General features: G+C 55.2%; 1 long non-coding RNA gene across 5 annotated transcripts; it reads left to right on the top strand.

Moving 5' to 3' along the window:
* The first annotated feature begins 7353 nt into the window (after nucleotides 1–7353).
* LOC149126378 (uncharacterized) lies at nucleotides 7354–9334 on the top strand. Of its 5 annotated transcripts, none has more exons than XR_016233380.1 (3): nucleotides 7354–7835; nucleotides 7957–8060; nucleotides 9143–9334. It is a non-coding gene; the product is annotated as an uncharacterized LOC149126378 (long non-coding RNA). The 5 variants fall into 5 exon arrangements; XR_016233381.1 differs by having other exon boundaries at nucleotides 7354–7863; XR_016233379.1 differs by having other exon boundaries at nucleotides 7354–7690; nucleotides 7957–9334.
* Nucleotides 9335–26035: the final 16701 nt, after the last annotated feature.

Raw genomic sequence — 26035 nt, 5'->3', positions numbered from 1 at the left:
TGCAGAGGAAGTTCTTAGAAGCCCCTGCCCACCCCTGTGCCTAGAGCCCCACAGATTCCACCCAAAAAAATGGCTGTGGCCTCATGAACCGAAGGAGACCCACGGCAGGTGGGTCAGCACGGCTGGGGAATCCTGCACCCAGGACCCCAGACCTGGAGCCCATCCCCCAGTCCCACGCCGATATAGACACAGCTCCTGGAGGTGGACCCTGAAGGCCACACTGGGACTGGACACACGTGGCCCCGGCGCTCTGCCAGACCGTGTGGGGACTACACAGGGCATTGAACTGCGGCCACAGCCGGAGCAGCCAACCAGGCTGATGCAGGAAGAGGCCGGCCCCACGAGGGCCGCGCTGGCACAGCAGTGGTCGCAGCTGACCCATCGGGGTGCAGACATCCAAACAGGGACATGCAAGTCCCCGTGGCCCATCGTGCCCCAAAGCAGCACAGCGTCCAGCAGCAAACTCCAGAGGAAAGGAATCGAAAGAGCGCTGGTGAGGGAGCTCGGTGAGGTAGCAGAGGGTGCACGGGGCAACGCACGGAACCAGGACAGCGAGGCCTGGCTCAGCGGGGGCGCTCGCCGAGGAGGCAGAGATGTTGAAAGAGAGAACTCACAAGTCAGATGCAGTGCGGAGCTAAGCCAGCGGCAGACTGGGCTAAGTGGGCGGGAGAGCGGACACGGGAGCTGGAACACAGGTCCTGTGAAACGTCCCAGTCAGACGCAAAAGAGGCACTAAACAGGCAGGAAGGAGGGCAGTCATAGAGAGTCTATGCAATGAGAGAGCAGCTCAAAGCGTCCGCAGTCTCGGGGGTCAGACGGACGTGTAGACACGGGAGGCCCACAGACCCCAGCAGCCACGACCGGAAAAGATCCTCACTGCGACACTGCACCAGTACTCCAAGGAGCAGCACAAAGAGAATCCCAGAACCTCAGGGGAAGGCATCGGGCACACTTACGGGGTCCCCGTTAGACTGGCGGCAGAGTGCTAGGCAGAGGCCTCCAGGCGAGGGCTGCTGAGTCCCGAGTTCTCAGCAAATACACCACACTCAGCAGTGCTGCCTTTCACAAGAGAGAGGGAGAGGAGATTCATGTTTTATTTGACAGGTAGAGCTATAGACAGTGAGAGAGAGACAGAGAGAAAAGTCTTCCTTCCATGGGTTCACTCCCCCAATGGCCGCAACGGCCGGCGCTGTGCCGATCTGAAGCCAGGAGCCACGTGCTTCCTCCTGGTCTCCCATGGGGTGCAGGGCCCAAGGACCTGAGCCATCCCCCACTGCCCTCCCGGGCCACAGCAGAGAGCTGGACTGGAAGAGGAGCAACCGGGACAAGAACCGGTGCCCATATGGGATGCCGGCACTGCAGGTGGAGGATTAACCAAGTGAGCCATGGCGCCGGCCCCGGGAAATGAAGACTTATGAAGACAAGGGGACACTGAAAGAATTCATCAGCACCAGACCGCCCTTAAAAGATGCTCCCCCCTGCACCCGCACCCGCACCCAGCAGCAAAGGGAAGATAATTCCCATTGCTGAGAACAGGTGCAGGTGCAGTGCCCACCAGAAGAGATGGCGCACAGGAGGCACGGCTGAGACGCAGGCATCCTCTGTGTTGTGGACCACAGGCCACAAAGGCACCCAGAAGGGAAGGAGGAAACCGCGGGGCACGTGTGTGTGGAGGAGCACTGTTCAGCCACGCACAAGAACGGAATCCTGGCTTCTGCAGCAACACGGATGAAACTGGGGGGCAGACTGAGACACGGAGAGGCAGACGCTGCGTGGTCTCCCTCCCAGGTGAGCGCCCACCATCAGAGCAGGTGACAGACTCCACCCAAAGCCCATGGAACCAACGGCGTTCTGCACAGAACTAGAACACACAACCCTGAGATCCACATGGAGGCGCAAAAGACCCCCCAACCAGCAAAACAGTCTCGAACAGAAAGAGCAAAGCTGCAGACCCCGTGGCACCTGATTGTGAGACCCTCCACAGGGCCACAGTAATGAAAACAGCATGGGACGGGCATAACAGCGGTCCAGGGCTGAAGAAGGGACCCCAGCAATGGGTCTGTGCATCTACAGCCAGGTGATTCTCACCAAAAGTGAGAGAGAGAGAGAGAGAGAGTGAGGGATAGAGACAGGGATAGAGAGAGAGAGAGAGAGAGAGAGAGAGAGAGAGAGAGAGAGAAATCTTCCAGCTGCCTTTTCACCCCTCAAATGCCCACAACAGCTGAGACTGGGCCAGGCTGAAGCCAGGAACCAGAAACCCCACGCAGGCCCCGTCTCCCAGGCCCAGCAGCAGGAAGGACTCTGACCGGAGCTCTGAGCTGGGTGCAGGCATCTCGGGCAGCAGCTTACTTGCCACACCACAGCGCACCCCTAAGGACAGCAGTTTAAATTAATGGAGCTGGGGGAACTGGACACCCACATGCAGAAGACTGAACCTTGACAGCCACACACCGCCTTTGCCTCTCACTCTGTGAAGATCAGCTCAAAGCAGGCGAGACACCACCTGTGAGACTTGGAATATGAAACTACTGTAAGGAGAGAGAAGGGGCCAGCACTTGGCATAGCGGATAAAGCTGCTGCCTGCAGTGCCAGCGTCCCCTATGGGCTCTGGTTTGAGTCCCGGCTGCTCCATTTCTGATCCAGCTCTCTGCTATGGCCTGGGAAAGCAGTAAAGATGGCCCAAGTCCTTGGGCCCTTGCACCTGTGTGGGAGACCCGGAGGAAGCTCCTGGCTCCTGGCTTCGGATCGGAGCAGCTCCAGCTGTTGCAGCCATCTGAGGAGTGAACCAGCGGATGGAAGACCTCTCTCTCTCTCTCTACCTCTCCTTCTCTCTCTGTGTAACTCTAACTTTCAAATAAGTAAATAAATCTATAACAAAAAAAAGAAAGAGAAGAGAGGCCCTCCAAGCCACTCTCAGAGACGATGCTTTTCTTGGAAAAGACCCCAAAAGCACAGACAACAAAAGCAAAAACAAGACAAATGAGATGCTATCAAACTAAGAGTCTTCTACAGGGTGAAGGAAACCACCAGCAAAGCAAGAGACAGCCTATGGCATGGGAGAGAGAATCTGCAAACCATTCACCCCACACAGGGTTAATACTCAGACTACATAAAGAACTCAAAAAGTGCAACAGCAGAAAGAAAGAAAGAAAAAAATCCAATTTAAAAATGAGCCAATAATATCAATAGGCACTTCTCAAAAGAAGAAGCTGGCCTGGCCAACATATTTATGAAAAAATGCTCAGTACCGCTAACCATCATAGAAAACCACAGTCAGGGTTATCTCACGCTGTTAGCCAAGACACAAGATAACAAGTGTGGGTGGGGGTGGGAGCCCTGAGACATGGCGGCGGTCTGTAAACCAGCGCAGTGGGGAACGGCACGAGGATCCTCACAAAACTAGGACTTGGTCTGCCGTGTGGTCCTCCTACATCACGTCTGGGTGTGCACGCAAAGGAGACAAAACCAGCCTTTCAAACAGACACCTGCACCCCCAGGGCCATCGCAGCACCGCTCACAACAGTTGGGACACGGAACCGACCTCCTTCGTGGACGGGAGGACGGAGGGAATGTGGGCCACACGCACAGTGCAGCACTGTCCATCCCTGACAGAGTGAAATCCTAGCCTTTGCAGCACCGTGGATGGACCCGGAGGGCGTCGTGTTAAGTGAGATAAACCAGACACAGAAAGACAAAAGCCACACGTTCTGTGCCCCGTGTGCCGACCTGAATGTGGACTAGTGGCTACTGAGGATCTCGGGAAGGCAGGGGGCGGAGAAGGAGGCTGGCAGACAGAGCAGGCGGTGTGTGGCGTCCACAGCACAGTGCACGGTTGGCGTTCAGAATACACCATCGTTTTTCTATGAACAAATTCAAGAGAGGAGCTCAGAGACTCCAAAGTAAAAAGGAGAATCACCGTGATTTGGTCTGCAATCTTTGTACATGGATTGAAATGTGGCAGCAAACCGTGAGGAGGTACAGCTGCCACGTGGTGTTCCGTGTAGGCACTGATAAAGGCTTAGATGGAGCAATACATATAACACTCGTGGCGGCTTTAAAATGAGTGCTTTATCATGGAAGTAGACACAGAATCAAAAACTTGGACCTTAATGAATTTAAGAAGCTTGCAATATCCAAGGATATGCCATCTTAGGATGACTTGACGAGTACACATTGTATACATGAGTTGGACTATCACGCTATACCCCACAAATATGTACAAGTAGAATGAAAATAATTCTTAGAAAATAAACCAGAAAACAAAAATGAGGGTTAGCAAGCGTGTAGAGAAATTAGAACACTTTTATACACTGGGTGGGACGAGAAAATGTGTAACCACTAAGGAAAACGCCACGGAAGTCTCTCAGAAAGTTAAAATGGGCGCCGCGTTATCCGCCAGCCCCGGCTGTGGCTGTGCCTCCAAAAATGAAAGCAGGATCTCAAGGTTGGCACTGTGGCTCCTGCAGCACCGGCGTCCCGCACGGTACCAGTTCAAGTCCTGGCTGCCCCACTTCTGATCCAGCTCCCTGCCAATGGCCTGGGAAAGCAGTGGAAGATGGGCCAAGTCTTTGGGCCCCTGCACCCACATGGGAGACCCAGAAGAAGCTCCTGGCTCCTGGCTTCGGATCAGCGCAGCTCCAAAGTGAACCAGTGGGGAGTGAACCAGCAGATGGAAGACATCTCTCTCTCTCTCTCTCTCTCTCTCTCTCTCTCTCTCTCTCTCTCTCCCCCCTCTCTGTGTAACTCTTTCAAATAAATAAATAAATCTTTAAAAAGAATTCTCAGACCCAGGAATTAGGACTGTGGTTGGCGAGCTGGGGTGGGGGCAGGGGGTGGTAGCTTAGTGGGTAGAGGTCTCAGAATGGACAGAGAAAGTTCTGGAGGATGTCAGGCAGCGAGTGAACGCGCCGAGCAGGCCGACTGCACACGCAGAACAGGTGAAACGGGAAATCGTGTGTCGCATGGCTTCATCGCAGTAAGCGGGGGGGGGGGGGGGGGTGTTGTGCGTACTGCCTGACCCACGGGGAGAACAACGCGGCTCAGACGGTTCCCATAGGCCTGCTGGTTGCAAGGCAGGGCCCAGCCCGGTGAGAAGCCACTGGCCTGCACCCCAGTGAGGGCCCGTGGCCTGGAAGCCCGTGGCAGTCCCGGGGCCGGAGCCATCTGCTTCCCGCTGGGCAGTCCAGGCGTCCCCACCGCACTCCCCTCCTGGAGCCCCTCTGGGTGCCCCTGACTCGGTCCCAGGAGACTCCCTGCACACGGCAGCAGGGAGGGGCAGGAGCAAGAAGAGGCCCCAGCCCACCCGACTTCCAGTTTCCCAAGGGCCGAGCCCGCCCTGGGGCAGCCCTCACGTGCTGGCCCTGCCACACCGCGGAGGACAGGGACCTGCCCGCTGCGCCCAGCTGAGGACCACCCACAGCCCCTGTCACGGGTTAGCAGTTGAAAGTACAGAATCGAGCCGACAGGACAAACAGGTGTGTGCCAAGATTCCAGCCTTGGCATGATTTAAAATCATGGGAAGCTGGAGATGAGCTCATGTCCACCCACACAGGACTGGCTACGCACGCGAGGGACCCAACTCTGTGTTCAATGGAAATGGCCCATCCGCGGGCAAAGTGCTCGCGGACAGCCCTGGCACAGCAGGCAGAGTGCTCACGGGCAGCCCTGGCACTGTGGGCAGAGCTGCCCACATGCACGGCAGGTGCCATCCCCACCCCTGGGGTCTGCGCTTGGCGCTGAAGGACTCTGGGGAGGAAGTGGATGGAAGTCCTACAGAGGATTACGGGCTTGGGAGAGATCTGATTTCTTCTCTTTAATTTTCTGCTTGGCTTGATACCAGCGATTTTCTGCGTGGCTCCACGGTACCAAGGGCATGTGCTACTGCAAACTCTCCGGATGATGAGCATGTTTAGGATAACTCGGAGATTGGGATGATTTCTGATTTTCACGCCCCCTCCAACCCAGCGGCCCACGGTAATCTGCTGAAGCCTGGGGAACAGTGAGAGCAGCCAGGGGCGGTAGTTGGGGGCAGCAGTGGGGGCCCGGGGTCAGGGTTCACTGTCCAGCCCCGTGAGTGCTGAGTGCCCCGGGCGGGGGCATGCTTCACTGTCCAGCTCCGTGAGTGCCCCTGGTGGGGCAGGGTTCACTGTCCAGCTCTGTGAGTGCCCCTGGTGGGGCAGGGTTCACTGTCCAGCCCTGTGAGTGCCCCTGGTGAGGCAGGGTTCACTGTCCAGCCCTGTGAGTGCTCCTGGTGGGGCAGGGTTCACTGTCCAGCCCTGTGAGTGCCCCTGGTGAGGCAGGGTTCACTGTCCAGCCCTGTGAGTGCTCCTGGTGGGGCAGGGTTCACTGTCCAGCCCTGTGAGTGCCCCTGGTGAGGCAGGGTTCACTGTCCAGCCCTGTGAGTGCCCCTGGTGGGGCAGCGTTTACTGTCCAGCTCCGTGAGTGCCGAGTGCCCCGGTGGGGCCCACTCCCGCTGTCCTGGGCACTCCGCCCTACACTGCTATCCCAGCTAAAAGGTGATGCTTCTCTGAGCCATTCTTTGGCCAATACCGGCCTCCCCACCTGACGGACAGCCTCATGAGCACCTGCACTGCTGTAGCTTTTCACGGGTTTTTTTTTTTTTTTTTTTGCTCCTGATTTTATCCTTGTCATCTCCTTTCTTTCCTTTAACCCTGAAATTTCTTTTCTCCAGGTATCAGCCAAGTTCCTTCTTCTGCTACAGCACCCATCCCAATTCACCAACTCTGGCTTGGGTGGGTGGGTGGGTAGGTGGATTTGAGGAAGGTAGGATGGATGGAGGGATGGGTGGATGGGTGGATGGATGGGTGGATGGATGTGTGGGTGGTGGATTCGTGGGTGGGTGGGTGGGTAGGTGGATAGATGAAAGGTAGGATGGATGGTTGGGTGGGTGGATGGGTGGGTGGATTGGTGAGTGGATTGGTGGTTGGGTGGATGGATGGATGGAGAGATGGGTGGAGGGATGGATGGATGGATGTGTGGGTGGACAGACAGACTGGATTTATAATAAGTCAAAATCACAGGCGAACAAAAGTTGATTTCAGTGCAGAAGGCTGATGAGAAGCAGAAATGGCGCGTGTGACCCTATGCGCTCCAATGGGTACCTGAGCAGGAGCCCGCATGGTCACAGCAGGTGCTAGTGTGGCAGGGGCCGGGGCCCTGCCCGTGCAGTCGTGCCGGGGCCGGCCCGGAAGCGTCTCCACCAGCACCATGCCGTCCAGAAGGCCTGGATCTGTAGTTCTCAAACCTTTGCCACGCTCTGAAACCACCCTGGGGCAGAGGGAGCCAGGGCTGAGCCTCCGCGCACCTGCGCGCACCCACGAGGCGGCGCCGCCCGCCACCGTGTGGCCTCCGGAGGTACTGCCGCGGAGCGCTTCCCCGGGCGGGAGCAGAGGGTCACGCAGGTGCCGGCCTCGCTGCCCGGTGTGGAGCGCGGCTCCCGCCTTCCCGCGCCGCGGGGACCAGCTTCCCCTCCACCCGCAGCTGCGAGCGCTCCCGAGGCGTCTCGGCCCCGACCCTTCCCCGCGGCCTGCCGCGGCGGGTTCTCCCCACGCGCCACCCGCGAACGTCCCTTGCCAGGTGTTGCGGTCCTGCCGGTCAGTGCACTGTCTGATTGCCCGGGATTCCCTCTGACTCGTGAGCCACTCGGAGCTGCGCCGCGTTTGATTGCCAGGTATCCGGGGTTTTCCTAGGCACCTGTCGCTATCAATTTCTAATCGAAGTCGGGCGAGCTCGGAGCCCAGCCTTTGCAAGATTCCACGTTGAGTGTGTCCTGGGCCCCAGCGCGCTCAGTCCCGGCGGATGCGCCAGGTGCGCAGGTGAGGGCCTGTGCGCCGCGCTCGGCAGGTGAGCTGCTGCACCAGCGCCCGCCGCACAGGGGCGCTGCGGAGCGCGGCTCGGGTCACCCGTTCCTCACGGAATTTTTTTTTTTTTTTCTAGTTTGTCCTATCTGCTGCAGATAGGGGAAGATGGAAGACTCGAAGCTCTAACTGTGACGTTGTCCGTGTTCCCAGTTCTGTCCGTTGCTGCTTGATGCGTCAAAGGTTCTCTTATAAAAACACGAACATTTCTGTGACATCTTTGTCTCTGTGTGTGACGTGTGCCTCCCGTGCTCAACACACCCCTGGCTTTTAATGAGAGTGTTTAGACCACTGGCGTTTAATGTGAAGACGGATCTGGCTGGGTGTAAGGCGTCCGTGTTGATTTCACTTCCTGGTGCCTCATAACCCTAACCCTTTGCTCCCTCCTTTTGGGTAGTGTGTGTGGGGTTTTGTGTGTGTCCCGTTTTAATTTATCTCTGTGCTTTTCAGCGATATCTTTGTGGGTGTCTCAGCAGTTGCTCTACAGATTAAAATATGCGTGCCTGGTCTCACATGTGGCTTAGAGTCAACATTGCCCCACTTCAGGTAAACTGGAGGAGACCTGCACCTGTCGGGCCCCGCCCAGCTGCAGCCTACACTGGCCGCAGTACTGGGTCTGCACACGCTGAAAACACCACGTGGCAATGCTGCAGATCTTCCTTTTAAGGGCTGTGTTATTTATTTGAAAGGCAGAGATACAGAGGGAGAGGGAGAGACAGGGGAGGGGAGGATCTTCCATTTGCTTGTTCACTGTCCAGGTGACTGAAATGGCTTGGGCTAGGCCAGGCCGAAGCCAGAAGCCTCAAGCTTCATCCGGGTCTCCCACGTGGGTGCAGGGGCTCAGGGACTCGGGCCACCTTCTGCTGCTTTCCCAGGCCACAGCAGAGAGCTGGACTGGAAGTGGAGCAGCCGGGACTGGAACCAATGCCCATATGAAATGCAGGCATTGCAGATGGTGGCTTTACCCACTACACCACAGTGCCAGCCCCAGGTTTTCTTGTTGAGACAGTTCCTGTTTCTTTGCTGTCGACTTCTGTCGCTCTCCCTGTCTCAAGTGTGTTTGCCGTTTCTCCATGGAGCGTCATGGCGATGCTTGCCTTAAAGGCCCAGGCTGACGCTGCTGACAGCTGGCACGTCAGGGTTGACATCTGTCTGTGGTTTACTCACCCGACGATCAGCCACTTGTCCCCGATTCTGCATGCATGAAGCGATTTTAGACTGTCTCATCACAGGTAAACGTTACGTTGATTTTGAGTCCTACTCAGCCCAGGTTGACCCCTGTACCTGCGTGGGTGACCCAGAAGAAGCTCCAGGCTCCTGGCTTCAGATCAGCACAGCTCCAGCCGCTGCAGCCATTTGAAGAGTGAACCAGTGAATGAAAGACCCCTCCTCCCTCTGCCTCTCTGTAACTCTGCCTTTCAAATAAATAAATAAATCTTAAAAAAAAAACTCCTAAAGCTTTAAAAAATGTGTATACCTTTGTTGTTTCTATATTTCATGAGAATATATCCTTTGGCCCAGAATTCTCAATTCTAGGAAAATGTTCTATTAAAACTCATGTACACACCCAAAAGCTTTGATGGATCTGTAGCTGTCAACATATCTGAATATATAAGATAGAGTATGCACTGATGGAGTATGGACAGGGTCTCCAGCTTAGTTAATGCCACTGTACAATGTTACTGATTTGTTAATGTTAGGTTAAGCTGGCTGACACCCATGTGAGAATTTTGTCCTGTCTTGCAGCATGTTTGTAATCTAGGTTATAGCAAGCTAAATGTTCATCACCATGAGAGGTCTGGGATAAGTACATATGTTGCAAAGTGTAGCGATCACGTGGGAATGAGCAGCAGACGCAGGAGCCCGTGTTCCTGCAGTCAGGAGCAGGAGGGAGACACCCAGGGTCCAGCTCTCCTGTGGCGCGACAGGCGACACTCTGGTGATCAGTGCTCGGGTACTACGTGCGCTGAGGAAAGCCCCTGCGGTTGGGACCAGGGCCAAAGCCCAGGAACCTCCCGCCCCGCTGCGCGTCTGGGGATTGCCGCCCTTGGGCTGCAGGCTCTGCCGTCGCCGAGTGCATCGGCTCCACAGAAGCACCTGTAGCTCAGCCGCTGGACACGAACGCAGAGAAAAAGTCCACTGCTCTGTCCCCAGGACGGGGGGCGAGAGAGCCGCAGGGGGGGGAAGAGGCGAGCTCTGCCCACCTGTTGGCTCTGCGGCGGGGCCGGCTTGGCTCTCCCTGCGATGCCATCGCCCGGTCGGGAAGGGGCGGGGTGCAGCTCTCCCTGGGAGCTGCGTGCGAGCCAGCGTGGACGCCTGTGCTGCTGACTCACAGCTCCAGCCGGCAGGCAACACCGACCCAGCCCTAGCAACCGCCGACACTTCCAGGCTCTCTGCGTTCCTATGGAAACCGTTGTTTTGCTGTTGCTGCGAGCCTTGTGTGACGTAAGACAAAAATCATCCCAGCTTGCCCACCTTCGAATCACGGCGGCTGCACGTGGGCAGAGCCGAAGCTCCAGCACGGACACAGCTGCGGGCCCAGCGGCCTCCAGCGGCCTTCTCAGCCTTCAGAGGGAGAATCCTGGTTTCCTTTCAGCTTCCTGGCCTCCAAAGGCTGGGAGCCGCCTGTGGTCCGTGCGGCCACCTGGTTCTTGGTGCTGGCGCTGAACATGGACAGGGACTGCCCAGAGGCAGGTGCGTGAGGAGCAGGGCAAGCCAGAGCCGGCTTCCAGCACTTCCAGGCCTCTTCCTGGAGGCGGGATTCTCGCCTTCCATGGTCGGCTCGTATCTCTCGGAGCTGCGAGCGCGCTGTGGTCCTGTCTCCTCGCTGCCTCCTCAGCTCATCAGGGCCGCATCTCCCTGCCACGCGGCCGTTCCCTCCCTCCTCTCCGCCAGCCCCCAGCCCCTCTCTTACCCAGGCTGCTCTGCTGGGTCCCTGCATCAGGCCCCCAGAACGAAGCTTCAGACACCGGTCCATGCTTTTGACCTTAGGGTCCACCTGCGTGCCCAGTGCGCGTTCCAGCCCAGGCCTCTCTCTTTTATGCATTATTAGTCTTACTTCAGCTGTGCATGCTTATTAAAAGCCTGTGATGACTTGATACAGGCCTATGATGTGGGTTGATCAAAGCATTTCCTTCTCACATATTTTATTATTTATGAGGCAGCAGGACGGAGAGACAGGCACAGGATCCAAGACCGAGAGAGAGCTCCTCTGTCTGAGCACTCCCCAGATGCCCAGTGTGGCCTGGGAGAGGCTGAAGCTGGCAGCCTGAAGCTCATGCAGAGCACAGTGACTTGAGCCACCGCCGCTGCCTCCCAGGGGCCACACTAGCAGGAAGCCGGAACAGGAACCGGAGCTGGGTGCTGAGCCGAGTACTCCGATATGAGACACAGGCATTCTAACTGGATTCTTAGCCACTAAGTCACACACATCTCCCCCCCTTGAACTTGGAATTCTTGATTTTACATCAGTGAATCATTGTGCTCCGATGTCCACGGCACAGTGGGGTGACTATGATCCGAGTAACCTATTACGTATCTTCTCAATAAATAGACGAGAGGCCCTCCAAGGCTCCGAACACGAGGAGGTGATAAGGAGCTAGAAACAGTAATTGCTGTGACTGGGTCAGCACGAACCGTGTGCGTTTCTTGAGGTAGCACACCGGACCCTGGCCTCTCTCCTGGAGGCCCACAAGAGCGCTTGGAAGTGGTGCAGCCGCACAGTGAGGTCCGTTCTACCCCAGCGCGGTCTGTCCAGCGGCTCCGTCTCCATGAGCTGTGCCTGTCCCGTCTTCCTGGCTCATGGCAGACCTGGGCGTTGCTCGGGGCCTGTCGTCCCTCCCTGCTCTCCATCACGTCTTGTTCACCCTGCACCAGCGCCCCTGGTTCAGGAGCACAGCAAGCAGAAGGCAGCGCCCCCTCCTGGACAGCCTGCAGGGAGTTCAGAGGGAGCCGGGGCTGGGAGGAACAGTCCTGCCAGTGTCACCTTACAGAGCGGAGAGCTGCGATGGCGCAGTGACAATGCCAGGTCACGGGGCAGAGGAGTGACAGGGCTGGGCCACAGCTGCGTGGGCTTTGGCACAGAGAAAACGCAGGGGCGCCCGCTTAGGGAGCTGCTGGGTCTCGGGTGTAAGCAAACCTGGCCAGGTGGGGGTGAGAGAGCATGCCTCACTGTCCCTCCCCCGGGGGGACCTGGGGCCCCACCTTCCCACCCCCCCAGGAAAGAAATGTGCCAGGGAATGAGCTGCGAGAAAAACAGCATCTTCCTGAAACAGCCGAGTCCCCTACTGCTCTCCCCCCCTCACCTCCAGCCAGCCTTGTGCCTCGGGGAATGAAGGAGGGCAGCCCGACCCGAAATGAAGTGCCAGGCACAGCCGCTTCAAGGAGAGACGGGAGACACAGGACAGAGCGGCAGGGGTTGACCCCGGTCCCAGGGGACCATGGAGCACAGCCTTGGAGCCGGGACGCTGAGTCATGGCTCAGAGACGGTGGGACGTGACACCTGCCGCGTCGTCAGCAGGGAGAGAGGGGCGGGTGCTGGCTGAGACCCAGGGCGAGAGTGAGGACCTGTCAGCCCAGGGAGCGGAGCCGGGCTGCACCGCTGGGGCACAGCGGCCAGAATTCTCGGGCTGTTTGCCTCTCAGGCGTCTCCTGAAGGGGAACTCTGGACTTGCAGGAGGGGGCGGCCAGGACGACGTGCCGGAACGGTCAGTCAGCCGGGATGCACTGTGCGTCAGCAGGCAGCGAGCGTGGTCCCTCCCCTGGTGCAGCGCTCAGGCAGGTGGCAGCAGGCTTCCAAGGACGTCTGTGTGTCTGCGTGTGGACGCTCTAGGTGTGTGCACACAAACACTGAACACAAATGTGAATCCCGAGGCCACGAGCGTGTGGATGTAGACGCTGTGTGTGTGTGTGAAGGTGTGTGTGTACACGGTGTACATGTCAGCACACATGTACACATGGTGTGTACACACACGGATACCTATGCTGTTGTGCATGTCTGTCAGTACACATGTGCATGTTGTGTGTACACACATGAATATATACACTGTTGTGTATGTGTCTATCACTACACATGTACACGTACACACATGAACACCTATGCTGTTGTGTATGTGTCTATCAGTACACATGTACACATACACACATGAATATATACACTGTTGTTTGTGTCTATCACTACACATGTACACATGAACACCTATGCTGTTGTGTATGTGTCTATCAGTACACATGTACATGTGTACACACATGAATATATACACTGCTGTGTGTCTATCAGTACACATGTACATGTGTACACACATGAATATATATACTGTTGTGTGTCTATCAGTACACATGTACACGTACACACATGAACACCTTTGCTGTTGTGTATGTGTCTATCAGTACACATGTACATGTGTACACACATGAATATATATACTGTTGTGTGTCTATCAGTACACATGTACACGTACACACATGAACACCTTTGCTGTTGTGTATGTGTCTATCAGTACACATGTACATGTGTACACACATGAATATATACACTGTTGTGTGTCTATCAGTACACATGTACATGTACACACATGAACACCTATGCTGTTGTGTGTCTATCAGTACACATGTACATGTTGTGGGAACACACATAAATATACATGCTGTTGTGTATGTGTCAGTACACATGTACACATTGTGTGTACACATATGAATATGATGCTGTTGTGTGTCTGTCAGTACATATGTGTACATTGTGTGTACGCACATGAATACATATACTGTTGTGTATATATTGCATTCTGCGTATCCATATGTATATGTGCATGTATGGATATGTGTGTGACCAGGCATTTTGTGTGTACATGTGTGTTATGTTGTGTGTGAATACATATGAATGTGTATGTTGTGTGCATGTGTGAGTCTGTTCATACATGAATGGGAATGTGTGTAGAGGAATAGGTAGAGGTAGTATGTATGTGTGTTTACATGAATGTGCATGTATTTATGTCTCTCTCTATGGATATGGATATGTATGTGTCTACACGTACGGATCCGGTTATGTGCAGATAAAGTGGCTGTCCCATGACCACATCCTCATCCCCTCCCCGTGGCCCACACCCCTGCAGGTGGAGATGCTCCCCCAAAATGGCAGCCCCTCCAGACAATGCCCTTCGGAGACTTTGGCACCCTTGCTGGGCACACAGGAGAGAGTTGTCGTGTGCTCAGGCCGTCCAGCTAGAACTGGTCAGCCCGGTGCCCACCACATGGCCGGCACCAGCCCACCAAGCTGCTCCCTCCACTCATGCCCGCTGCTCACCACCCAGGCCCTCGCCCCTCCCTGCGTTCCCCAGTCTGACCCAACTTGCGCTGCCCCAAAGCTCTCCACTCTGTCTGTCGTTACAATGTTCACAGCTCGGTTGGTGTATGAGAGCATGTAATGAACATGTAGGTAGTCAACTGCTCAGCTGGAAGATGTGATGTGGGCGGGCTCTTGGGAAGTCATCGCCATAACTGAGATCATGAACATGTCAATCACATGTCAATCACATGTCAATCACATGTCAATCACCACAAGTCAATCACACCCAGTGTTTCCTCGCCCTGCTTGAAGGCAGCTCTCCCGCCCAGCTTCCTGTCGCTCAGGCCAGCACAGCTGTGCTGTCTTCATGAAACACAGGTTTGTATTACATGCCATTGTATGTAAGTGCCATAGCACTCTGGACTTCTCTTTCTGACTGTTCTACGTAGCGTAATGACTTTGAGATCTTTCAGTGCTGTTGCGTGTATTGAGAGTCTGCTTTTTGCAAGACTGCGTAGCATCGCATTATGTGGCTACATCAGCATATGCTTGCCACGCGGGCTATTTGCAGTGTCTGCCTGTAGCAGATAAGGCCTCGTGGAACATTTGTGTGCTGCTGTTAATGTGGAATAGAGTTTCCGTTTCTCTAGAGGAAAAATCCTGGGCCATATGGCAGACGTCTCTAATTTTTTTAGGAAACCACCAATCATTTTCTAACACGGATGCGGAATTGCACACAGCTCCCCCACTCCCTGGAAATGACCATACTCCACGTAGCAGGATCCGTCTTCTGAATATGGCCATTGTAGGAGGCGTGTGGTGGTCTCTCACTGCAGCCCCAACTTCCATTTACATAATTATTGTGTTCAGAACACTTTCATTTTCCTGCTTGTTGTCCACTTCATCTTAGGTTGTGATGTGTCTGTTCATATCTTCTGCCCATTCTGCTGCATCATCTTCTAATTTAGAAATCAGAGCTATTTTGTTGGATATTATATATTTCACGGATATTTTCTATTAGTGGATTATCTTCACTTTTCACAACAGTGTTTTGAAGCACAACACTTCTAACATCAATAAAGTCAAATTGATTTTTTTCACCTTTTAATATAACTTTGAGGCTTTGGGATCCTTTTAAATAATTTTTTCCAAATGCAAAGTCACTAAGATTTTCTCTTCTGTTTTCTTCCAGAAGTTTTGTGGTTTTTCTATTGCATTTGGATCTATAACCTATTTCAAGTTGATTTTTCAGCTCTATTTATTTATATTTGTGAGAGAGAGAGAGAGGGAGAGAGAGAGAGAGAGAGAGAGAGAGAGAGAGAGAGAGAGAGAAGGGGAGAGACAGAGAGGCAGAGAGCACTCGTTTGCTGGTTCACTCCTCAAATGCCCACAGCAGCTGCCCGGGGCTGAAGTCAGGAGCCAGGAGTTCAATCCAAGTCTCCCACGTGTGGCTTGGACCCAGCTACTTGGGCCACCACCGTTGCCCCCGGGATGCACGTTAGCAGGAAGCTGGAATCCGGAGCAGAGCCAAGATGTGAACTCAGGCGCTCCTGACCACTTCGCCAGTGCCTGCTCTCGAGTTGATGTTTAAATGGTGTAAGATCAGGGTCTATTCCTCAAGTTTGATTGGTTGATTGGTTGTTGCGCCACTCTTCAACTGTCCCAGGACCATCTGCTGAGGGGATCACCACCTTGTCAAAAACCCATTGATTAGGGGCCAGCTTTGTGGCACAGACGCCAGCATCCCATATCCGAGCACTGGCTCCAGTTCCAGCTGCTCCACCTCCTATCCAGCACCCAGCTAGTGCACCCGGGAAGACAGCAGAAGATGGCCCAAGAATCTGGGCTCCTGCCCCCCATGTGGGAGGTTCAGATGGAGTTCCTGGCTCCAGACTTCAGGCTGGTTCAGCTCCAAATGTGGCTGTTTGGGGAGTGAGCCAGTAGATGGCAGATCTCTTTCTCTCTCTCCCTCTCTCTCCCTCTTTTTCTCTCTGTGTGTCTGTGTGTGTATCTCCATTTCTCTGTGTCACTTTGTCTTTCAAATTAAAAAAAAATTATTAAAATCCATTAATAATAGAAATGTAGATCCATTTCTGCACTCCCGACTTAATTCATCCATCTTTACAACTCCACCATACATCTTTGTTTAGCATAGTTTTATGTTGTCTTGAGATCCTATAGGATATTATTCAACATTCAACTTCATTCTTTTTTTTTTTTTTTTTTTTTTTTTTTTTGACAGGAAGAGTTAGGCAATGAGAGAGAGAGAAAGGTCTTCCTTCCATTGGTTCACTCCCCAAATGGCTGTTACGGCCGGCGCACTGCACTGATCCAAAGCCAGGAGCCAAGTGCTTCCTCCTGGTCTCCCATGTGGGTGCAGGGCCCAAGGACTTGGGCCATCCTCCACTACGTTCCTGGACCACAGAGAGATGGGCTGGAAGAGGAGCAACTGGAACAGAACCGGCACCCCAACCGGGACTAGAACCCGGAGTGTTGGCACCGCAGGCAGAGGATTAGCCTAGCGAGCCGCGGTGCCAGCCCTCAAGTTCATTCTTTTTAAATGTCATTTTGACTAAATTAGGTCATTTGAATTTCCATTTAAATTTAAAATTAACTTCTCAACATAGAACAAACAGGGATTTGATAGGCATAGCCTTAAGTCTCCATCAATTTGAGAACTGACATCATAACAATATTGTCTTTTTTATAAAGATTTATTTATTTACTTGAAAGGCAGAGAGAGAAGAGAGGGAGATCTTCCATCTGCTGGTCACTCCTCAATGACCACAATAGGCCACTCCAAATCCAGGAGCCAGGAGCCTCATCTAAGTCTCCCACAAGGGTGCAGAGGCTCTGTGCTTGGGGCATCTTCCATTGCCTTCCCCGGCACATTAACAGGGAGCTGGATTGGAGGTGGAGCGGCTGGGACTTGAACCGGTGCACTTATGGATGCTGCCGGTGCCCGTGTTACATCTTTTAGTTCACGATCATAGATCACGACTGAACCCCCATTCCTCTGCATCTTTATTTTTCTCAGCTATGTTATACAGCAAGAAACTCCAAACAAGATTAATGCTAATAATTAAGTGATAAAAATGACAATACATCAAATATGAGATGTATTATGAGATAAAGTAGAGAACTCAAATGACTGTAGATTAACTAGATTTGAGTTTAATTTTCTGTAATGCACATGTCTTGAAAGACACAGTTCAGGGGCTGGCGCTGTGGCATAGCAGGTAAGGCCGCCACCTGCAGGGCAAGCACCCCATATGGGCACCTGTTCGAGTTCCGGCTGCTCCACTTCTGATCCAGCTCTCTGCTGTGGCCTGGGAAAGCAGTAGAAGATGGCCCAGGTCCTTGGGCCCCTGCACCCGTGTGGGAGACCTGGAAGAAGCTCCTGGCTCCTGGCTTCGGATCGGCGCAGCTCCAGCCATTGCAGTCAACTGGGGAGTGAACCACCAGTCCCGTGGGAGGCACCATGAATTCTGTTTGAATGATCAGGCAGGAGCAGTCAGGCCATGGGCCATTCCATCCTTGTAGGAACACCACGGGGTTCACTCCCACCAACCGAGGAACTGCCGGCCGTCACGCCACGTGCAGTCCAGAGAAGCGCTGACCCTGAGGTCTGAGACTTAGTATGAGCACTTACTCTCAAATAAGTGGTCAGTGGCACAGTCTTAGGTCATCGTTGTCAATCACATGTGCGGCCCGCAGTTGTGTCCATGCCCATGGCAGGTAACAGACAGGAAGTGAGGGCCTGGCTGGGGCAGCAGGGCTGGGATAAATTCCACCTGGGGGAGCCTGGGGGAGCCTGGGGGGCCCTCCCACCCTGCGGATTATGGCAGCCCCCATGCCTACAGCCAAGCTTCTGCCCTCCCCCAAATACACCCCAATATGTGAAACACAAAGCAACACATATGTGTCTTCTTGCTATAACTTGTGTGCGCTTACTTTTACGAGAGAGAGAGAGAGAGAGAGAGAGAGAGAGAGAGACTCCATCCACTTGTTTACTCTCCAAAAGCCCACAACACCAGGGCCAGACACTGCTGAATGCAGGAGCCAGGAATTCGAGCTGAGTCTCCCACGTGGGTAGCACGTGTGTGAGCCATCAACGTTGCTCCCTGGGCTGTGCGTCCACGGAGGCTGGAGCAGGGAGAGAAGTGGGCACTCGGACCCAAGCGCTCCAGCATGGGGTGCAGTGTCCCAAGTGGCGACTCCACTGCCGTGCCGAGGCTCACCCCATCATCGTGCTGTCCGTCCTTTGCGCTGACCGCTTGCCACGTGAGGCCAGAGTAAAGGCCCCAGGGTGCCGGGCCCAGCCCTCCCGGTGTCCTGCCCCACTCTGCAATGGCTCGGAATGACGAGGGTTTCGTGTAAGCTGGGAAAATGCCCAGGATACGGTGGCAGAACAGGACAGCCCCTGTTGGCCTGTGCGGTCAGCTTCGCGAGCCGCTGAGCCTCTGTTTGCCTTCGGAGCCCTGGGGTCAGGAAGGGTCACCCACCCAGAAACACACAGGCCGTCTGTAGGGCTGGCGCTCCCAGCTCCCAGCCAGGGCTGCTATAAGGCAGGGTGCCAGCGCTCCCTCCTCCCCGACGCCTCGGTCCCCAGCCACCCCGGCTGCCCGCCACAGCTCCCGCAAAGCCAGGAGCCCTGCGAGCCACGGTGCTGCCGCGTGAGCTCTACGGAGCTGCGTTTTCTTTTCAAAAACCCCCTCAGGCTCTCCGTGGAGTAAAATGGCTGCGCCCATGCCACAGCTGGTCCCTGACCAGAGTTTGAACCCACCAGCTTTGAGTCCACCAGGCAGGAGGCAGCAGTGGACACTCAGGGGACTTTGGCAGTGTTACCCAGGCAGATGTGACCCCCTTAACGAACGCTCACGCCAAAACCAGCCGTCAGAACCGGTGGCCGCCGTGGATACGGTTCCGCCACGTCCTCTGCACACCGAGACTCATTCCGTGAATGTCAGTGTAACCCATGAAAAGCTGTCCCCAGATGGTCCCGGCGACAACCCGCCACCGCGAGCAGATGACCTCAGTACTATTTTCTTTCCGGAACAGCTTTACATGTGGATATGCGTCAAGTTTTGAGCAACTGGGGCAGCATCACCCTGTCTGAAGCACCGTCTTATTTTTGAAAGTGATGCTGCTTTTAAAAATGTAGAAATGACGCTGAAATAGTCAGAACAACCCTGCAGTGTGGTTGGGTCGCTGTGGTGGCGAGGGGTCACCCCCGGGGATCTTGCCCTCCCTGTGAACACCCTGGCCGGGGCGTACGAGAAAGACCAGGGCTACTGGGCTTCACCTTCCGCACTGCGCTAATTACGTCTGATTAAGCCTGGGACCGCTCCAGCTTAACGGTAACCGCAGAGCTACCTGGCAGCTTTGCAGCAGGGCTGTTGAGGGGACGGCTTTGGGACAACCTCTCACGCCATGAACCGAGCTGTGGATTTCCTCCTTTCCTCCCCGTCTGCTGAGGGTCACGTCGGAGTTCGGAACAGGCTGCTTCCCAGAGGAGCATCCCGGTGCTTCGGCTCAGCCAAGGACGCCCAGTTGGGGCCGGCGTGCGGCATTGTGGGCTGAGCCTCCGCCTGCAGCACCGGCGTCCCATATGGGCGCCAGGCTCGTGTCCCGGCCGCTCCTCTTCCATCCAGCTCTCTGCTTATGGCCTAGGAAAGCCGTGAAGGATGTCCGAAGTGCTTGGGCCCCTGCACCTGCATGGGGGACCCAGAAGAAGCTCAGCCGTTGCAACCATTTGGGGAGTGAACCAGTGGATGGAAGACCTTTCTTTCTGTTTCTACCTCTCAAATAAACAAGTAAAATCTTTAAAAAGGCAGGGAGGGGTGTGTCCAGTCACAGCGTCCATGCCCCCAGGTGGGCTGTGTGGAGCACACAGCGTCAGACACAGCTTTGCCACTGAGTGAGTCTTTGACTTTGGCTCCAACCATCATGCTTTTTCACAGTCCTGCCTGGTTTGGGAAACTCGGGGTCTGTAACAGAAATAGAATTGAAGGCGTGGAAGGGGTGTCCTGGAAGGAGCAGGACATGGAGGGTTAGTAAGGGGAGCCATGTCCACGTGCTGAACCTAAAGCCAACGAGAGCAGGGCGGAAGGCAGGAGGCTGCCAAGGATGCCACGGAGAACCGGCGCGGGGGACCGGAGTCAGGTGTCGACAGGATGCCACGCAGCATGGAAGCAGCCCAGCAAGGCTGGGTCGTTACGCCAACACATTTCCTGCAAAAGCCAAGTAGATTGTGGCCATATTTCAAAACCAAAAACTTGAAGCATATGAATGAGTAATTTTCAAAATATTTGATTTCTGATAGCATAGTAAACTAAAAATCCAATAAATAATATTTAATAAATTCTTACAATGATCTTAATGCAAGATTTTTTAGTTACTTTTTTATTTTCTTTATTTGAAAGTCAGAGTTACAGAGAGAGAGGAGAGACACAGAGAGAGAGAGGTCTTCCATCTGCATGTTCACTCCCCAGGTGGCCACACAGCCAGTGCTGAACCAGGCCAAAGCCAGGAGCCAGGAGCTTTTTCTGGGTCTCCGGCGTGGGTGCAGGGGCCCAAGGCCTTGAGCCATCTCGCACTGCTTCTCCCAGGCCATTCACAGGGAGTTGGATAGGAAGTGGAGCAGCCAGGACTTGAACTGGTGGCCATATGGGATGCCAGGATTGCAGGCCACAGCTCAACGCATTACACCACAGGGCCAGCCCCTTGATGGGAGATTTTTAAAAAGCTACTCCGACTGTTTCAATACCGTCAATATAGTAACATTCTTTTGAAAAGACAGAGCTAGGTTATCTCCAATTCCAAAACAATTTAATGTGTTTTGTCTTCAGCTCACCTCAATGTGGTGAATAGCAATGCACAGCCGTATTACAAACGGCTCCGTTCACAACGCCTTGCTCTCTGGGGTGTTCGTGGGTACGTGCGAGCTTCTCAGAACGTTCGTCCCAAGGCAGAACTGAAAGGCACACCAAGTCCCACGACCTCATTGTCAACAGGAGCGACCCTGGGAGACCTTGACAGAGAAATCAAAGGGGAGTCCCGGCCCCAGCCGTGGCTCCCTCTCCTCGGCACCGGCAAAGCCCCACGGCAGGCTCGGGCTGCCGCCGCCTTCAGCAGCTCACACGGTTCGCGGAGCGGACGCCCGCCTGTTGTTTCTCAGCCCACCCCCGCGGGCCACTCAGAGCCAAGGAATGTTCCGGGCGGGCGCTGTCTGGCTCCGTGTTTGTCCTGCCAGGACATTCTCCTACCTAGGTGAGGAATGGCGTGCATTTCCAACACTTGGTCTCTAACAGCACTGCACACAGAAATCACCCTGCACGGGCCCTGCCTGCCTCCAGGATCAGCCGCTCGCTCCCCACCCCCAGAAGGCAGTGAGGGCCCAGCGGGGCGCCCCAGGGAGCCCCGGTCTCTGTGCTTTCCCGTCTCCTGCAGGAGCTGACAACAAAAAGCCGTTGTTAGCAAACTCACAGCGTGACCGAATAGCACCAGAGAGACTGCAGGGACGTTACCAGCAAGGTCGCGGCACAGCCAGGAGTCGTGCAGACGGAGGGCAACCCTGCCCCTCACGGACGACTTCTCCATCGGTATTGGCTCACCTCTGGCACAGCACAAGGCAGTCACTAGGTAGAAAGTTCGGGTGGAATTCCCACCTGCGAGGCCTCGAGAAGAGGTTGAGGACAAAGCCCGTGGGGCAGGCGTGGGAGGGGGCTGCACTCCTGTCCCTGCTGGTGGTTCATGGGGGGGGGGGCGCTCAACAAGGCGCCTTGTTGGGCACTGCCCTGGCTTCCCCACACCCCCGTTCCTGCCTCCTGGGACGTCCCTGAGCCACAGACAGGTCAGCGAGCCAGGTGGCTCATGCCACTCACTACTGCTGGAGTAGCTGGTGACGGGGTCAGCAGGGGCCACCCCAAACCTGGCACCTGGCTTCTCAGAGCACAGCAGGAGAAGGAGGGCCTCACTCACACGCCCCTCCCGTCTCCCCTAACGCGGGTCGTAAATCCTAGGAAGGACCTTCTGCCCTCCCTGGAGCAGGATGTGAGAGCCTCACCCCTGCACCTGCAGGGGAGGAGCGGGACACAGAGAAGAACCTGAATGCACAGCCTTGCCGCGACCCCCAGTGCGGGACCCTTGGGGCACACGTGCCCTTGTCAATCAGCCTTCCCCACGGCCGCCCACCTCACAGCCCAGAAGGGATGAAGGCTCTCCTTCGTGTCCACAGGCTCCCGTGTCTCGCCACGCTGGGGTCAGACGGATGCAGTTTTTCTCTAGCTAGTCTGACTGCCATTGGGGGCCGCAGCCGGGACACCGGAGATGGGGGTCGCCGTTATTCCCTACACGAGCCGCTATCAGTCAGACAAAGGCACTGCCGAAGGCCCTGGGAATGGGTGTCTCTTGTCATTCCAAGTTTCCTCGTAGAAGCAACAGGAGCTATTTTTAGGGCTTTTCTCAGCTTCTCAGAGGGTTTGGTGCAGCCCTGTGATACAGTTCTGGCCAAAAAAACAATGACAGCTGACAATCACGGCTCCTCCTGTTCTCTCCTGCTGGAAACGTGCAGTGGGCACCGAGAAGTACCTAGAAGTCCTCAGGCTAGGTGCAAACCTAAGGCTTGACACCAAAACAGCAAAGACCATGAGATGGAGAGGGAGAAGGTATCTATGTTCCTAAGCTCCCCCCAAAGCCTCGTGGAGAATCCTGGACTCCCCACCCTATGAGGCAGAAAAAATCCCATTTAACCCAGGAAGATCCGAGACCTCATGGTGTTTGGAAAACTCAAAGCAGTCTTGAATACACAGAGACAGTTCTGACCGGAGCCTTGTAGCCCACAAAGGCCCACCAAGAGCCACCCAATCAAACTGGCCGTTCCTGGAGCAGCCCAGACCTGCAGCTCAGGCGGGCTGCGTGGAGGAACTCCGAGAGCCGAGCATGTCCGACCTGCCCCTCCTTGCAGCCGCTTCCAGCAGGTCCCGGAGCTGGACGGCCAGGGCCGCCTGAGCTGCAGGTGAACCTGGGTGTGACCACGCCACACGCTTCTGCACCTGTCCACGAGGGACCTGGGAAAAGTTGACTGATGGGGCCCTAGGGCCAGGGCTGGGGGCTTAGCCAGCAATGCGGCGCTGAGTATCACAGGGACACAGGGAAGCAGTCGGCTTTGTCTGTCGTCACAGGTGCCTCTCTCCCCACGCGTCACCCCAGTGTCTGCATCTTAAGGAGAAAACCGTTGTAATCATTTTCCAATTTAGAAAAGGCATTGCACTAAAAAATGCCCTCAGTCCAGTGGGGGCCACAGAAACGTGTAGGAGCTCCTCATGCAGGGCCAGCTTCCCAGGAGGCCGGGCGCTGCGTGGGCGTTGTCCCAGCGAAGCATGGAGCGGCTGACTGAGGACACGCGGCAGCCTCCGGGCAGGCTGAGTTTTGTGTGTGAACACGCAGAGGGACCCGAGCAAGGGGGGCCTCCCACGCCTATGTGACCAGGGCACCACCGGGTAAACACACCCCGACTCACCTTTCAGTGGAGAAAGCGTGCTGCCCTGAGCTCTCGCAAATGTGCAGTAGAGAAACTGAGGCACCAGAGCCGGAGTCAGGGGTGCATCTGCTGCCTGCTCTAGGGAGGCCCCAGGAGCTCCGTCTGCCAGGGTGACACAAGGTGGGAGACATGGGCCCCACTTCAGGCCACCCTGGAGTGGCCTCGGGGTTAGTCACCTCTTTCAGGGAGAAGTACTATAGCATTCCAGGAGGGGAAAAAAGACAATAAAGTACTCCCCAGATGGCAGCAACAGCCAGGACTGGGACAGGCTGAAGCCAGGAGCCAGGGGCTTCTTCCGGGTCTCCCACATGAGTGCAGAGCCCAAGCACTTGGGCCATCTTCTACTGCTTTCCCAGGCCATAGCAGAGAGCGGGATTGGAAGTGGAGCAGCCGAGACTCGAACCAGTGCCCATATGGGATGCCAGCATCACAGGTGATGTCTAAACCCGCTCCACCACCATGCCAGCCCTGACTCAGCAGTTTTAAACTGGGCTGCAGACCCGTGTGTTCTGTAGGGGGCCGGTGTGTTCGGGTGCTGGGAGTGAACGTGTCCTCCTGTGCCTTCTCACCGGAGTTTATTGGGGGCAGTGTTGGGGCCTTTACGACGCCTTGAATTGTCCAATTGTCTTTCCGTTTGATGTCCGGAGGTTTCACACCTGGGCCAGGCGAGTCCATGAGTCAGCAGCAAGCCCCTGTCCGGAGTGGGAGAGGGTGGGGAGGGAGTGGGCTCCCCGGGACCTCGTCAAGCGGAGCTAAGAAAGGGGGTACATGGATGTTGAGGGCAGGAAAAAGCATTGCTGTGAAAACGCCTGCAGAGAGAGCACTCGGGGAGGCAACGAGGGTGGACCAGAGGACTTGGCCCAGACGCCCGGCCCCGCCGTCCCCGTGGAGAGCAGGGTCCGGCTCTGTTTGCCTGGCTTGTTTCCAGGGTGATTTTGCTGCCCCCATTAACACGTATTTTTGTCATCACAGCGTTTCTTGTTTTTACAGCCAAATTTTATTTTAAGAAGAACGTTTATTAGGGCACATCCTCTGTACCTCCCTGGCGTGCGGCAGCTTCAGGGTGAACATGCAGAAACGGGGCGCAGGTGCTTGGGCAGCGGCTAAGTCACTGCTGGCAGAGCCAGCTCACATCCGAGGGCCTGGCTCAGGTCCCACTGCTCCGTTTCTAGTCCAGCTTCCTGCTAATGTGCGCCCCGGGAGGCAGCAGCGATGGCTCGAGTGCTCGGACCTCTGCCGCCCGCGTGGGAGACCAGGGCTCACCGCTGGCTCCCGGCTTCGTGTGGCGCAGCCCTGGCTGTCGCTGGAGTGGCGCAGCAGGTGCGCCCTCTCCCTGGTCTGTCTCTCCACCTTCCAAGTACAATGAAAATAAACAAATAAGGAAAGAAGGAAACGGAGATGGAGAAGTGTTTCCTCCTCTGAGGGCTTCCGTAAGAGCGTCATTGAGATACAATTTATGTAACATTTAATACATTTTGATGAGTTGTATATAACATTTAATACATTTTGATGAGTTGTGACGCAGCCCACACCCGGGGTTATCATCACCACAGTCAAGGTATTAACATACTCACCACTTCAGCCATTTTCTTGTGTTCTTTGTGGTTTTTTTTTTTTTTTTAAAGTTATTTATTTAGTTTGTGTGTGTTTATTTAGAGACACAGAGAGAGGAAGTTCCCAGTCGCTGTTCTCTCTCCAGTCCCCCACAACACCTGAGGCAGAGCACAGCCGGGGCTGGAGCCCGGAGCCAGACTCCACCCAGGCCTCCCATGTGACAGGCAGGGTCCCAATCCCGTGAGCCGTCCCCACTGTCCCTCAGGGTCTACATTCAGAGCTGGGAATAGAACCCGGGTACTCCAGTGTGGGACGTGGGCACCTCCACCGCTGGGCCAAATGGGTGCCTCCTTTGAGATTTTGTCAGGAATTTTTAACAGCGTATCCAATGACATTTGACATCATTTTTCAAACACATGGCTTCATTAATTAGACCTTAAGCTCAATATTTTTTCAATGATACACATCAAGGGTGGCACGAGGCTATCACCTAACAGGTGGCTCTCTCTGCTGGTGGGACAGTGACGGATGTGTTCAGAATGGAGTCACTTGACCACAGTGGCACAGAGCACAGCCCATGGAGGGCTCATCCGCGGGACTCGCTCTGGGGAACAGAGCAGGTGAGGGAGGGAGGCAGAGAGCCGGGCATGAGCAAAAGCTTCGTCTGGCTCTGCCGAGGCTCCCACCGGCGGCACAGACAAGTGAGGGAAAGGCCCCGGCCCGTCCCTGGACCCACCGGGCTGGAGCTGAGGCTCGGGCCTGATCTGCAGCCGCCGG

Source organism: Oryctolagus cuniculus, chromosome 5 (genome assembly GCF_051225735.1).
Source record: "Oryctolagus cuniculus isolate XC-2025 breed Fujian yellow rabbit chromosome 5, ASM5122573v1, whole genome shotgun sequence".
NCBI classification, from domain to species: Eukaryota; Metazoa; Chordata; class Mammalia; order Lagomorpha; family Leporidae; genus Oryctolagus; species Oryctolagus cuniculus.
The sequence above is the reverse complement of the archived record's forward strand: the minus strand, read 5'-3'. Positions and strand labels throughout refer to the sequence as shown.